Here is a 15,174-nt window from a genome sequence, read left to right on the forward strand (position 1 = left end):
CCCTTTGCCTTTGAACTATATGACATCCTGCCTTATCTCCTCAACCATTGATTTAAAGTGCAAGAACTATTTGCCTCTCATTGGTGTATTGTGGATATCTACAATCTTGCATGATTGTATCTCTTTGGCCTATGAATGATATATAAGTGAATCCACTCTTTCCTTATATCATTCATTTGGGTTTTTTGATCCGCATGTGTCTATTAGATTAAAGCAAATCTGGATGTGTATATCTCTTGGTGTCATGATGGTTCAATAGTGCATGTATGGGCATAGATTGGATTGAACACTCTATTTTGGTGCATCACCCCCTTAGGTTAGAGTAGGTAGATTTTCTTTCATGCATTTCTTCTCCATTTTCCTCTCCAAGAGCAATTAGGTACACCCTAATAGTAAAGGAAGCCAACCTTCTCTAGAGACTCAACCTCATAGTTCAACGTCCATAGCTTGGAGGTTGCTTCCATGTTTCATAAGGTTGTCCTTAGGTAAAAACTTTGGACAAGGGTGAAAGCCTTTTTGACAACAAGTGATACTCTTGAGCTAGAGCACCAAACCTATGTATTTTCTTCCTTCACATCATCAGATAGCTTCTTATCAAAACATGGAAGTCTCTCACTTAAATCCCATATCTTATTTTGAAGAGGATCATCAATTCTCTCTTGTCTACTAAGTGCTCTTCTCAAAGTAGTACAATTTAGGTTCAAGTTAGTACAATTTTGTCTCGTATATCTACCCTTTCTCAAATTATGACTTAAAAAAGAGGTTGTAAGAACCCTTCAATCAATTGTCTTATCCTTCTCCTTGTTATTTTTCCCAATGCTATTGAGAGCACTGAAAAGATTTGTCACAATAATGACATTTCTTTCCAATTTTTTATTAACACAAATCTTCATTTTAGAAAGCATGGATCTCATCTTTTGCATCTTTAATAAGTGCATAAAAAGTTGGCATTGCTCCACCACTATCTTGTTGTTGAAAAACATCTTATATAGTCTTGAAGCCCATAACTAAATGGTTCTTTCTAAAATTTTCCCTTCCAAATTGGTAATAATTGTTTCATCAATTTCAATTATCCATTTTGGTATTATAGAACCTTCATGTCAACTATAATTAGGAGATATGTAACATTCCTATGCATTGTCATTTTTGACATAGTCAATCATGCAATTTACATGATGAACTGGTAAAATTTCATTCTTCAAATTTTCATTCTCCAAATTGTCATTCTGCAAATTTTCATTCTCTAAATTTTCAATCTCAATATTAACATTATCAATTGGTACATTGTCATTCCCTAACTGCATATATTCATTATTTGACTCTATGATTTCACCTTTGATCAATACATCGTCAACTTGACTCGCATTTCACATACCTTGTCTCTTCGAGGATTTACCTTGTCCCTTTCCCTATATATGTTGTAATGTCTTCATTTGGTACCTTCCTTTTATGTTTAGCCTTTTGACAACTACTGCTCCACATTTAGAAAATAATATTAGACACTTAATCATACATTATAGAACCTTTTTAGATCATATGGGCCCCAAAAAATTAGTTTTCTCCAAATCGTTGGAAATGGCCCACAAAAAATGTGATTGTCATTTTTGTAGTGACAGGGAATATGTTGGAAAAACCATGCCATTATTTTAGGTACCTGATCCCATATCAGGCATCCATTCCCAAATCAGATACCCAATATGATATCGGGTACCCAGAATGGTTGCCCAAATTTTGAAGGGAAGTCAAAATTTGGAAAGTATGGGCAATGTGGATAAATTTGACTATTATATATGATTAATAAATATAATTACTATTATACATGATTAGTATATATAATTATTATATTATGTTATTATGATTTTTGCTATTATTATATCTTATATTAACTTTAGAGAGATAAAAAAATATTACGTAAAGTTCACCGAGTAGTAACAAAGAGGCAATGTCTCAACCTGAGATCAAAGTATCAAAGTATTGTTATTAAATATAATATAATTATATATTATTATTATTATTATGACCAATATATATATATATATATATATATATATATGATTATTATGTTAAATTACTATGATTTTTACTACTATTATTAAATAAAATATAGTAATATATACTACTATTGTTATGACCTATAAATATAATATATTAATACATATATGAGAATTATATTATATTATTATTGTTATTATTACTATTATGACCTAAAAATGTAATATATTAATATATATGATTATTATATTATATTATTATTATTTTTACTAAATGATTATTAGATTTAATATAGTAATATATTATTATTATTATTATTACCTATAAATATAATATATTAATATATATCTCTATGATTATTATATTATATTATTATGATTTTTACTATAATTATTAAATATAATATAATAATATATAGGGACCCATTTGGTCGGTTCCAATGCATCGAAAGGGGTCATAAGTTAACCTATGACTCCTTTCAATGCATTTCATGAAAACATATGTCCTTAAAGGCCCTATGAGCCCTAGGGACCCATTCGGTTGGTTCGAATGCATCAAAAAGTGTCATAGGTTAACCTATGACCCCTTTTGATGCACTTAATGACAACATATGTCCCTAAGGGCCCTAGGACCCCTAGGGACCAATTTGGTTGGTTTGAATGCATTGAACGAGGTCATACGATAACCTATGACCCCTTTCAATGTATTTTATATCAACATATGTTTCTAGGTGTCTTACGACCCCTAGGGACCTATTTGGTTGGTTTGAATGCATCAAAAGTGATGCATTTCATAAAAATATATGTCCCTAGGGGCCATGGGATGCCTAGGGACCTATTTAGTAGGTTCAAATGCATCGAAAGGGGTCATAAGTTAACTGATGACCCTTTTGATGCATTTCATGACAACATATGTCCCTAGGGGTTCTAGGACCCCTTTGTATGTCAAAAGGGGTCATAAGTTAACCTAGGACCCCTTTCAACACATTTCATGACAACATATGTCCCTAGGGGCCCTAGGACCTATTTGGTTGGATCAAATGTGTCGAAAGGGGTCATAGGTTAACCTATGACCCCTTTTGACACATTTCACAACAACATATGTCCCTAGGGACCCTAGGAGCCATAGGGATCCATTTGGCTAGTTTGAATACATTGAAATGTGGCATAGGTTAACCCATGACCCCTTTCCATGTATTTTAGGGTCCTAGGGCCCTATTTGGTTGGTTTGAATGCATCGAAAGGGGTCATACAATATGTTATGACCCCTTTCAACCTATTTCCTGACAACATATGTCCCTAGGGGCCCTAGGACCCCTAGGGGCCCATTTGGTTGGTTCAAATGCATCGAAAGGGGTCATAGGTTAATCTATGACTCTTTTTGATGCATTTGATGACAACATATGTCTCTAAGGTTTCTAGGATCCCTAGGGACCCATTTGGTTTGTTTGAATGCATTGAAAGGGGTCATAGGCTATTTCATGACAACATATGTCCCTAGGGGCCCAAGGACCCCCAAGGACCCATTTGGTTGGTTCGAATGTGTCTAAAGGGGTCACATGTTAACTTATGACCCCTTTCAATGCATTTCATGACAACATATGTGCCTAGGGGCCCTAGGACCGCTAGGGACCCATTTGGTTGGTTTGAATACATAGAAAGTGGTCATAGGTTAACCTATGACCCCTTTTGATGCATTTCATGATAATATTATTTTTAATAATAATATAATACTGTATATTTTAGTATAATAATAATATATTACTAGATTATATAACAATAATAATTATATATATTACTATATTATATATTAATAATAGTAATCATTAAAATTATATATATATATATATATTAATATATATAATAATAATATAATATTACTATATATATAATAATCATAATCATATGTAATAATAATAATGCCCACACTTCCCAAATTTTGGTTTCCCTCCAATATTTGGGTGATTTCCATTCAAAATTTCAAAATTTTAAAAATTTAGGGAAGAATTTTGGTCGCCACTTTTTGGGTACTCTATTTTATATCCGACATTCAATCTGGTATCTGATACCTAATTTCAAATTGGGTAGCCAATTAGGGTGGGTATTAACTGAACCTATTTGGTCACCTTAAAAAATGTGTTTGAGAAAGGTTTCACTAACATTCAAACTTTGAGCAACCATTTGACAATATTATTTTCATCAAAATTCAATGAAATGAAAAAGACTTTTATAACACTCGCAAGATTCCATTGATTTAAATGCTATCAAATTATGGGTTTGATATGTACTTATTACTTACTTTTTAATGAAGGTGATTGTAAAGTGTTGATTGACATAGTGATTGAAAAATGGGTATAACTTTCAAACGGAATAACATTTTTGAAATCCAAAAGTTGCATCACATTTTATGCTTTGCCTAGTATAAGGAAAAATAATAATTTCATAAAGTTTTCAATTAGTTAAGGTGCTCAAACACGGGAGTATTTTTATTCTGGAAAAGTTAGAGTAGAAAATTCATATTTAATTATTTATTTGGAATAAAAATACCCAAAAATGTGTGTCACATCCTCGCATGAGTCTACTTTTTATATCAATAATTATATTTAAAAATATTATCATTTGATTTTGATTAAGGTGTTTTGACATACACCTACATTTTATTTTCTCCCTAAATCTTTTGTAGTACTGCATTAAAATTCAAACTTTTGACAAATCAAATAACATTTTCTCCAGGTAAGGCCTAGTATTGTAGAAAATATATTCAATTTCCTATGGATTATTTTCTTTCAACTTTTTGATATAAAGTGTAGAACCACTTTAAAAGTATGTGTCAAGTTGACATAACCCTGATTTGTTGAGTTTTCACTACCACTTAAGGCAAAGTTTGGTCGACCATGATCTTGCACATACCCACATGTAATTTTTAAGTCATTAGTATTAGAAAAGCAAAGTTGAATAAAATATGTTGTAAAATATCATAAGTATACTTATAAACACCACTTCAACAATGGAATTTATTTATTTATTTTGTTCCTCATAAAATTCACATTGATTAAATCATAAATCTAAGTCCATCAATTGAATAGTGAAAATAAAGTACTCATGTTGTTGTTCATATAAATCACATAGATGAAATAGGGAATATAAGCCCAAGTAGAAGCATTTAGATAAAGTATAAGAAACATCAAAAGAAACTATAAATAAAACATTTATTTGTAATGATGTATGTATATCACATATTCCTCAGTGATTAGGATGATGTTGCAACCTTTATAAGAGAAATGATCATGGTAGAATTCTTTCATCATTTTAAGAAATGCATCTATATTTATAGATGTGTCATGCACAATTTTGGCAACATCCGCCATTTCCATTATTTATATTTCATCAATAGTATCAATTGTTAATGCTACATTCTCCTAAGCTTTGATTATATGTGAGCACGACTCCTAAATTATTCATTTCCATTTATCTAAATTAGTCTCAAAGAAATTATTTGAGGTCACCAAAGAAATGACAGTAATAAAAATGATGTTTGATTCTCCAAAAAAGGAATCCATGTCACAAATGATATGGTATAAAAAATTTTATGATGAATAGTGTCTTCCCTATTAATTAAATTCTAAAGTTACAAGTTTACAAAAAAATGGACATGGGGATACAAGATCACCCCGCTACAGTTAAAACAATAGAGCTAGAAATACTAACAACAATTCATCCAAAAAATTATAAGAATCCCTTGAGTGACTAAAGTAGTGCCAGATGAGGGGGAATCCTTAGATATGAACAAGATCAAAGGTGATGAGAAGGGTCAAAAACTTGATGCTCTTCCAAGTTAGCTTGTTGATAGGAAAACTAGAAAATATGCAACACCTAAGAAGAATCTTCCAGGCCACATCTATAGAAAGATTTTAAATGGCCCACTTAACACACAAGGTAATGCCTTTATTTTTGGTGGAGATAAGGCCAAGCCCACCAGATTCCTTGGATAAGAAACAATATTTCCAAGTGACTCTATGGAAGCCATGATACTCAGAATCCAAAACCTAGAGGAAATCTCTAAGAATCTTCTCAAATTTAGAATAAGAGGATTTTGAAGCAGCCCAATAGAAAAAATAATACACATGGGTAGCAGTCAACACCTTGGAGAAAATTTACTAGCCAAAGAGAGAAGCTTGGTAATCCAATAGTACAACTTCTAAGAGATTTTGTCGAGCACGACATTCCAAAGGTCTACATCAAAAGCTTGAAAATAAAAAAGGGATACCCAAGAAATAAAATATGTTACCAAATTGAATCCATTTCCACTAGTATTGAGCTAGGAAAGGTAGAGAAGGAAGGAAATACTTTATATAGAAGAGCATCTTATGGCACTGCATGGCTAACCCAAAAGCCAAACAGAAGATATCTAGGCATTAGAGTGCATTGGAATCATTGTTCTCATCCTAAATGAGGGTGATGAAGTAATCATCAATAAAGTGTTCATTGACAATTTGATTAGGGGACTTAGAAAGAGAAATGACCCAAACATGACTAGAGGAGATGGCATAGATGAGAAAATAACCAAACACTTTAGAAACTAGTATGTATAAAGAAGGAGCCAAACAATAGCCTTGGTGAATAGATTTTTAAAGGCCAAAGGCCACACATTGTCTTTGATTATTTTTGATGCAAGTAGAGGCAGATTCAAAAAACATCTCCATAGTCCAATGAAAGAGAGGTCCAAATCCTAAAGCTTTTAGCATAATAAGAATGAAGGGTCATTCAATGCGATCTTAAGATTTGAAAAAATCAATTTCTACAAGAGAGCTTATTGCCTAGACCTATGAATGTTTTCCATGCATTTCCAAACAATAATGATGTTGTCCAAGATATAACAAGATTTGATAAAGTTGATATACTCTAGTCAAACAACTAGTGGTAAGACATGTCAGATATTAAGTGCCAAATCTTTTGGTATGGTCTTATAGGAGACATTCAAAAAAGTGATGGGCCTCAAATTGTAGATATCTTTGGGATCACCAACCTTAGATATGAATTTTATATTGCCTTTGTTGATAATTACCTAAATATTTTGAGTAGAAATATTTGAGGTAAACATTTTGAAGGTCTCACCCAATGAAATCCCAAAAGGCTTTGTAAAATTCATAGGGGAAGCCATTTCACCCAAGAACCTTATCATCCATCATGGAAAGGATAGCCTCCTTGAGGTCACCAAGAGTAAGAAATTTCGCACAAAAAGTATGTTTCTCAACTACAAGGCAGTTATGAGTCACAATGGTACATTCCTTCAAAGTTGGCATTCACTCTAATAATTGATCCAAGGTAGTGAAATTTTTTTCATAATGGTAGAGAAAGACTTGAAGAATTTCAAGAAGGGTGGAAAGAATCTTTTATCCTTCTTAATTTTTTTTATTCCAAACAGAGTATGTCAAGCTCTGATATCTTGAAAGAATTCCTTTGAGGCTTGGTCACCAACCTCAATCTAATAGAGATAGGCTTTGATTTGAACCTCTTTGGTGGCATAATTTTTGGAAGCCTACTTTTGATGGTAGAGATTGGCAAGCTTAAGTCACATGTCTTGATCAAACATATTTAAGGCCAAAGCCTCCAAAGCCACACATAGAGCTTTGTGGTGACCTAATAGGACCACCCATGGTACAAGGAAATTTTCCTACCATAGATCTAAATAAATCTTGTTGTATAGGTAATAGCATGATTCCACCATTGAATCCACCCAAAATGGGTGTGAGGCTGAGACGCTAAATTCAAAACACTTAATATGCAAGCCTTGGTAGGATCATGAATCAACAATAATGTGTTGAAGAGAAATTGAGTTTTGGAAGTATGTCACTGATCTATTTTTTGGGTGATAGTAAAAATAATGGGGAAATGATTTGATTGGGTCACATGGAGTAGAGGAATGACAAACACATATCTTTCTTACAAAAAGAGATAAAAGATTGTGCAGATACTATTGCACAATCAAGTCTTTTAAAAATCATGTTAGAGCCAAATTTGAAATTAGATGAAGTATGTCAATCCCACTAGATAGATGGCAATGGGAATTGGGATAAAAAAGGCCTAAGTTATTACACATGTAGTAATAGGCTTCTCTTTCTCTAGTTGTCCACTAGAATACCATAATACCTTCTTTATTAGAGGTTAACTCAATCATATTGAAACCCCACAAACAACCCAAGTGGAAAGGAATCCAGATATTTTGCAAACCTTCAAAAAAAATTATTAGTATAAATATATAAAAAGAAATTATAGAATATTGATAAGTAGGAGATAATTTTTATAGCAAGTCAAATTGTGATATTGCTATCAAGATTTAACTGTGTGAATTTTGAGTCAAACTCATTGATCCATGTTTCATGAATAGTGATTCAACATGAATTCATCTCTCAAGAGAATAAATGGAAAACTTGGCACTTATTGGATCTAGGTGATGCTCACAAGGGTGAAACACAAGGACTTGTTAAGAGGAAACCCATCCCAGTACTACTCCATCTTGAGTGCACTTAACTACAAAGTTTCCTCCATGGTTAAACCCAATGCTTACAACCCCATTTTCAAAACCTTCACCAAGTTTTGTACCTTATGAATGATTATTAGAAAGACCCTTCAACTCATCAATTGAAAAGTAGGAGATAATTTCCATAGCAAGTCAAATTATGATATTGTTATTAGGATATAATTGTTTGATTTTTGAGTCAAACTCATTGACACTTGTTTCATATGTAATGATTCAACATGAATCCATCTATCATGAGAATAAATGGAACACTTAGTACTCATTAGATCTAGGTGATGCTCATAGGACTGAAGCATCGAGACTTCCTAGTCCTACTCCAACTTGAGCATGCTTAACTACAAAGTTTCCTCCATGCTTAAACCCAAAGCTTTCAACCTGATTTGAAAAATATTTTCTAAGTCTTGTGCCTTATAAAATTATTGCCAAATTATCAATTGATTAGCTTAAGGAGATTTCTAATGAATGGATTATAATGCACAACACTCGCTAAAGGTTTTGCAAATCAGGATGCAAGCTTTGGTTTAACCATGGAGGAAACTTTGTAGTTAAGTGCATTTAGGCTAGAGTAGTACTGGGATGTGTGGCCTCCCAAGAAGTCCTAGTGCTTCACCCTTGTGAGAATCACCTACATCCAATGAGTGCTAAGTGTGCCATCTATTCTCATGAGAGATGTATTCATGTAGAATCACTACTTGTGAAAAAGGGGTCAATGAGTTTGACTCAAAAATCACATAGTTAAATCCTAATAACAATATCACAATTTGACTTTCTATGGAAATTATATCCTACTTATCAATTGATGAGCTTAAGGGGCTTTCTAATGAATGGTTCATAAGAAAAAAAACTCTTGGTGAAGGTTTTGCAAATGGGGTTGCAAGCTTCGATTTTAGCCATGGAGGAAACAGTGTAGATAAGTGCGCTCAGGCTAGAGTAGTACTAGGATGGGTAACCTCCTAGGAAGTCCTTGTGCTTAACCCCTATGAGCATCACCTAGATTAAATGAGTGCTAAGTGTTCCATTTATTGTCATGAGATATTGATTCATGTTGAATCACTATTGATGAAACATGGGTCAATGATTTTGACTCAAAAATCACACAGTTAAATCCTGACAGCAATATCACAATTTGACTTGCTATGGAAATTATCTCCTACTTATCAATTGATGAGCTTAAGGGGATCTATAATGAATGGTTCATAAGTCAAAACACTTGGTGAAGGTTTTGAAAATGTGGTTGCACACTTTGAGTTTAACCATGGACAAAAGTCTATGGTTAAGCACGCTCAAGCTGGAGTAGAACTAGGATGGATGACCTCTCGAGAAGTTGTGATGCTTCACGCCTGTGAGCATCATCTAGATCCAATGAGTGCTAAGTTTTCTATTTATTCTCATGAGAGATTATTTTATGTTGTATCATTACTTATGAAACATGGATCAATGATTTTGATTCAAAAATAACACAATTAAATCTTGATAGAAATATCACAATCATATAGAATATACTAAAATATAGAATACAATAACTAAATTTAACACTTAAATAGAGACCAAAAAAAGTCAATTGAAATATATTTTGTTTTTAATTATAATATTATATTATTTTAATTTTAATAAGGTTAGAAAATTATATTCATTGATGAAATTTTTTTAATTATATATTGAATCATTTAATTTAATAGTTTAATTAAAGAAAAGTTGTGCATAATATTATCAAACAATTAGGATAATTGAAGAAAAAGTAAATATAATTTGTAAACATAAAATGATAATTTTATACTCAATGAATCTCCACAATTATTACTTAATACATCACTAAAATTAATTAAATACATAATGCATCACACTAATTAACACTAAATCTATCTCTTAATAATTATTCCAAAATTGGATATAGTCAAAAGTAAAATTCTATAAAATTTTGCACGGATATGGCCATGTAATGTATAATATACTTTCATTTTATTAACCATGGATGTAGTAGGGTAATAACTCTATATTTCTAGGGTCAATTTTCAAACTTTGATTGACAAATTAGACATCATGATGAATAATGTAGATACCCAATAATATGCATGCAAAAATGTAAAAGATGGAATGACTTGATACACTATGAATGTGATGTTGTAATGAATCAGAGACCATTCCTCAAGTCAGCCCTTGTGATAGCTAATTTGAGATTCTCCTTTGAGAAATTTCATAAAGTTTAGACTAAGTTTGATAGAGAAAGCATGCTTCTAAAAATTTACTATAGGCTTGAATATGATTTACAAAATTCATCCTGTAAGATAAAGATCATGAATCTCATGGTTAAAGGAATTTGACCATCCACTGAAATCTACAATCTCAATTTGCAAGTGGTGAAACTTCACATATAGGTTCATTTGAACTCTCATTCAATGATGATAGTTGAAGTATACAACATAGATATAATTTTTAGTTTGATTGTTCCTCAGTCAATTTTTTTAAAATTCATTTTAGCATCCTATCTCTCACCCAATAATGAACACTCAATCCTTTATGCAATGTTTGATATTAAATGGAAGATGTAGGTGAAAGTCATGCAACCAACTGGAAATCCATGTAAAATACAATTTATTAGACATCTTGGTGAGTTGCATAATTTTTTTAAAAATATTTTATATCATCATGAAATAGTATAAGAAGTAATGGTTATGAAAGTAACTAAAATATTGCATAAAAAGTACTAACCATTAAAAAAATGCATCAACTAACAAATGAAAAGAAGATATATTTAATTAACTTGATATCTCTATGAAAAAATGTATAACTATTAGTGATTGAACAATAATATTAAACATTATTTTTGAATTATATTTGACATCAAGATATAAAAATAGAATATTATAAAAATAGAGATTGGGTTTCTCAAAATATAATAAATTAAAATTATGCACATTTTTTTAATCAGTTTTTGGTTAAGTAAAATAGGTTTTATAGGGATCCTGAAACATGGAATTTTTTACAACATATCTAAAATAGAAATATAAAGAAAAGTCCAACTACAAAGAAACTGCTTAATAAAAACCAACTGTAAACAACCGGCCTACGGCCAAGAAAGAAAAAAATAGCTACGTTAGAATAAGAAAGAACCAGCTAGAAAAAATGAAAACAAAAAGTAGCAGTAACTATTAGTTCTCTCTATCAAGAACCTGTAGGGTCTCTGCAACTTCATTGGTCTTCCTATCGTTCGCGTCCTCCTGATCCTGGTTCTAAGCATCCACCTAGTCCTTAGTTTCTTTCAAATCATCCTTAGCCTACCCAATGTCCAAGTTGGCCTTTTCTATCTTTTCCATGCCAAAACCAACACTAACCAGTTATTCACCTAGGCTATTAATGTTATCATTCAGGTTGTTCAAAGTGGCAATCACCTGATTGGCCAGGTTCTGATAGGAGAACACCATCCTTTGGACTCTTTGTTCAACCTTAGTGATTTTGTCCTCTTAGTCAGCCTTAAGTTCATGGACATTAAAATTTCATTGGCTTTCATCTTGTCTTCTCTCCTCATTATTGTCTCCCTGGTCACTACCAATTTTTTGGCTTCCTTCCTAGCTTCTTTTCCCCTTTAGCTTTTCAATTTCATGGAATAACCATTTGATAGACCAAAAATTGTCTATCATGTTGTTCTTAGCATTATTCAAAAGGTTAAGCCTAGTTTCCCTCCCATTATCATAGATAACAACCAGAGTGGGGTCAATGAGTTTATCATAGTGGGCTTTCCCATCAATTTCCTCCATCATTTAGATATTCAATAGCTCCCCGATAATCCCCAATTTAGCTATATTCAAATTAAAATTCCTCCAAGGCCTTCTCCTATTTTTCATTATCACCTCCCCACTCTCTTTACCCTAAATATCTATAGATGAAGAGGTAGTGGGGCTAGGGCCTAGAATCGCAAGGATCTGGGCATTGGTTTCAAAAGCCTCATCTACCTTCCTTTTCTTGGGATTCCCCAACATGTTAGCAGAATCCTCCTCCTTCTTTTTACTTTACCTCCCCTTCTCCTTCTCCTTCTCATCTTCCCCCCCCTTTGTCTCTTCCTTTGAGTTTGTGTCCTCATCATCATTGTTATCCTCCTCCTCCTCCTGAGGCTTATGCTTAGGGGGAATGGGAAGTAATCCTCTAGGGCTCTTTCTGCAGGGACTGTGGGTAGAGGGTTTCTTTTCTTCCTTGGGGGCTTTACCATTAGAGGAAAAATTATCCACTTCTTCTCATTTTATGCTATGCACAGCCTCAAAATCCAAACTCCCAATTTCCTCAGATGCACACCCAGTATCACCAAGAGATATTCCCTTGGTTTGAGTCTTTAGATACTCATAGACCAGGAGGAGTAATCCTTCATGAAGAGTTGGGTTAGCAGTAGGTTTCCTCTTAAAACCTTTGATACCCTTGCTCATGGAGGTGAAAAGACAAAAGGGAAAAGAAATTTTTATTCCATACCTAAATTGGTTAAGAAAAAAAAAATGATGCATTCTAATAATATCAAATTTGGGGTCTAGGAAAATATATTCAATGATAATCCTAAGGGCATACCTCCATAGCTTTTTAATTGACTCCATCTCATAATACATCTCCACCTTGGTGAGCTTATCTATCTCCTTTTCATCATTTACAAAAACTTTGACCTCGTTTGTCAATATTTTCTTGTCTTTGAAGAAGTTAATACCTTCTAGAGGGATCTCCGCAACTCGAGCTATCAAATCTGCATTGACCTAGTGTGTGACCCCATCAATTTTGACTCTCCCATTTTTCTAGAAGTCCACCATAATCTTGGTCATCCCCACATCAAATCCATGGAGCTTCTCCAAGAATACATTTTTTTTAATCAATTATCATTGCCTAATATAGACATTTTTAAAGCATGAAATACTATAGGAAGTGCTACAAACAAGATAATAATGTGTCCAAAAAGACTTTTAGGGACATTACATTTAAGAATAACATATTACATCAACTATCTTGAAGGAACTTAAGTTTATTTTCTACATCCTTACACTTGGAAATTTGGATAACCATTTTTATTTTCTCATAAAAATCATACAAGAAAGGAGGAATTATTCACAAATATTAGAGAGATTTTACACCTAAAACTACCACAAATTTTAATCAATCTCTTTCTCTTGGTCCTACATCAATCTTTTTCTTTCGGAAGAATCAATCCCTAAGATTTGTGAATAGTCAATGCCCATGCCGACCTAAATGGAAATTGAATTGTTACACCCTTCTATATTGGTGGTATTAGAATAATCCTTGGATTATGATCTTAAAATTATAGTCCAAAATAACCATCAAACTCAACCATCACATATGTTGGAGGTTCAGGTACAACACTGCCTTGCTTGTAGACAATCTTTTGAATGTATCAAAGTACCCCAAGTACCTCTACTTGAATGTATCCAACTGCCTTGCTTGCTTCAACCCTTTCATTTTCTTCAAAAAATCAAGCTCATAATCCACGAGAATCAATTGTCACTTCATTTTAGCTACCATCTAATCCCATATGGTGATTTTGTCCTTTTCTCTATTATTTTGATCCAACTAGATCTCCTACCACTAGATCTTCACATGACCCTTTAGCCTTCACAAACTTGACCCTATCCAAATCTTCAATATCTTCATATTCAAAGTACTCTTCTAATTCTATGATCCAATTGATCAATTCCTTTGGGTTGATATTTCCCAAAAATGTGGAAACATAAAATTTAGGTCTTTTTCTAATACTAGAAATGGCCTTAAAAGAATTTGTCTTCTTTGGGTGAATAATTTACTTAGTTGTGGGTTGGTTCACATTTCTTTCATCTTCTCTTTCATCAACTCTTTCACCATCTCCTTCCACACGATTCATTCCTCTACCTATCTATTCTTTCAATGGTTGCATTTTTCTCTAGAGGGTTCTAAAATCCTCTAATGTAACACCTTCAACTCTTCCATGTCACTCTCTTTGTGGTGGAACTTTTGTGCTTTTATTGAAACACTATTGTAAACTTCCTTATAGTCAGTGATCTAGCTACACGCATAGCCCAAACCATAATCTTGGTGCAAACAACCTCACAATTAGTGATCTTTCTACATATTCAAGATCTCTAGCTCTAATACCACTTGATGAAGGGTGCTCCCCTTAATACCATAAAGAAATAACAAAAGCAAAGAACTAGAAACAATTTTCTAGAACAAAATTTGGGCTTCTTATTATCACCCCAAATGTGGAATTATAGAATTTAGAATTGTTGGAATATTCAAATGGGAAGAGTACTTTTGAGAGAGGGAAGGGGTTGAATAAGAAGTGCCACACTTTTCCTTTATTCAAACCTTTGAACATACAATTGAAAAATAAAATGTGTCCATGTAAACATATAAAGTAAATCACATGTAATAACACATAACACCAAAATTGATAACCCAGAAACCTTCCAAGACTAAGAAGGTAAAACTGGGGTAGGGATGATACCCACATAAATCACTACAACAATAATAGTTCAACCACTTCTGATTGTCTTCCCTATGAAAGGCTTGCCCTATTAAAGGCTTTACACTATGTCAATAGTGACCTAGTTAGAGGATTTACAAACACTTTGCATGAAGTGTCACCCTATTAAATGATTTAAAATAGGTTGTTAAACCCAC

The sequence above is a fragment of the Cupressus sempervirens genome, chromosome 5, assembly GCF_028749045.1.
Source record: "Cupressus sempervirens isolate cs-2001-9-10 chromosome 5, ASM2874904v1, whole genome shotgun sequence".
Lineage (NCBI taxonomy): Eukaryota > Viridiplantae > Streptophyta > Pinopsida > Cupressales > Cupressaceae > Cupressus > Cupressus sempervirens.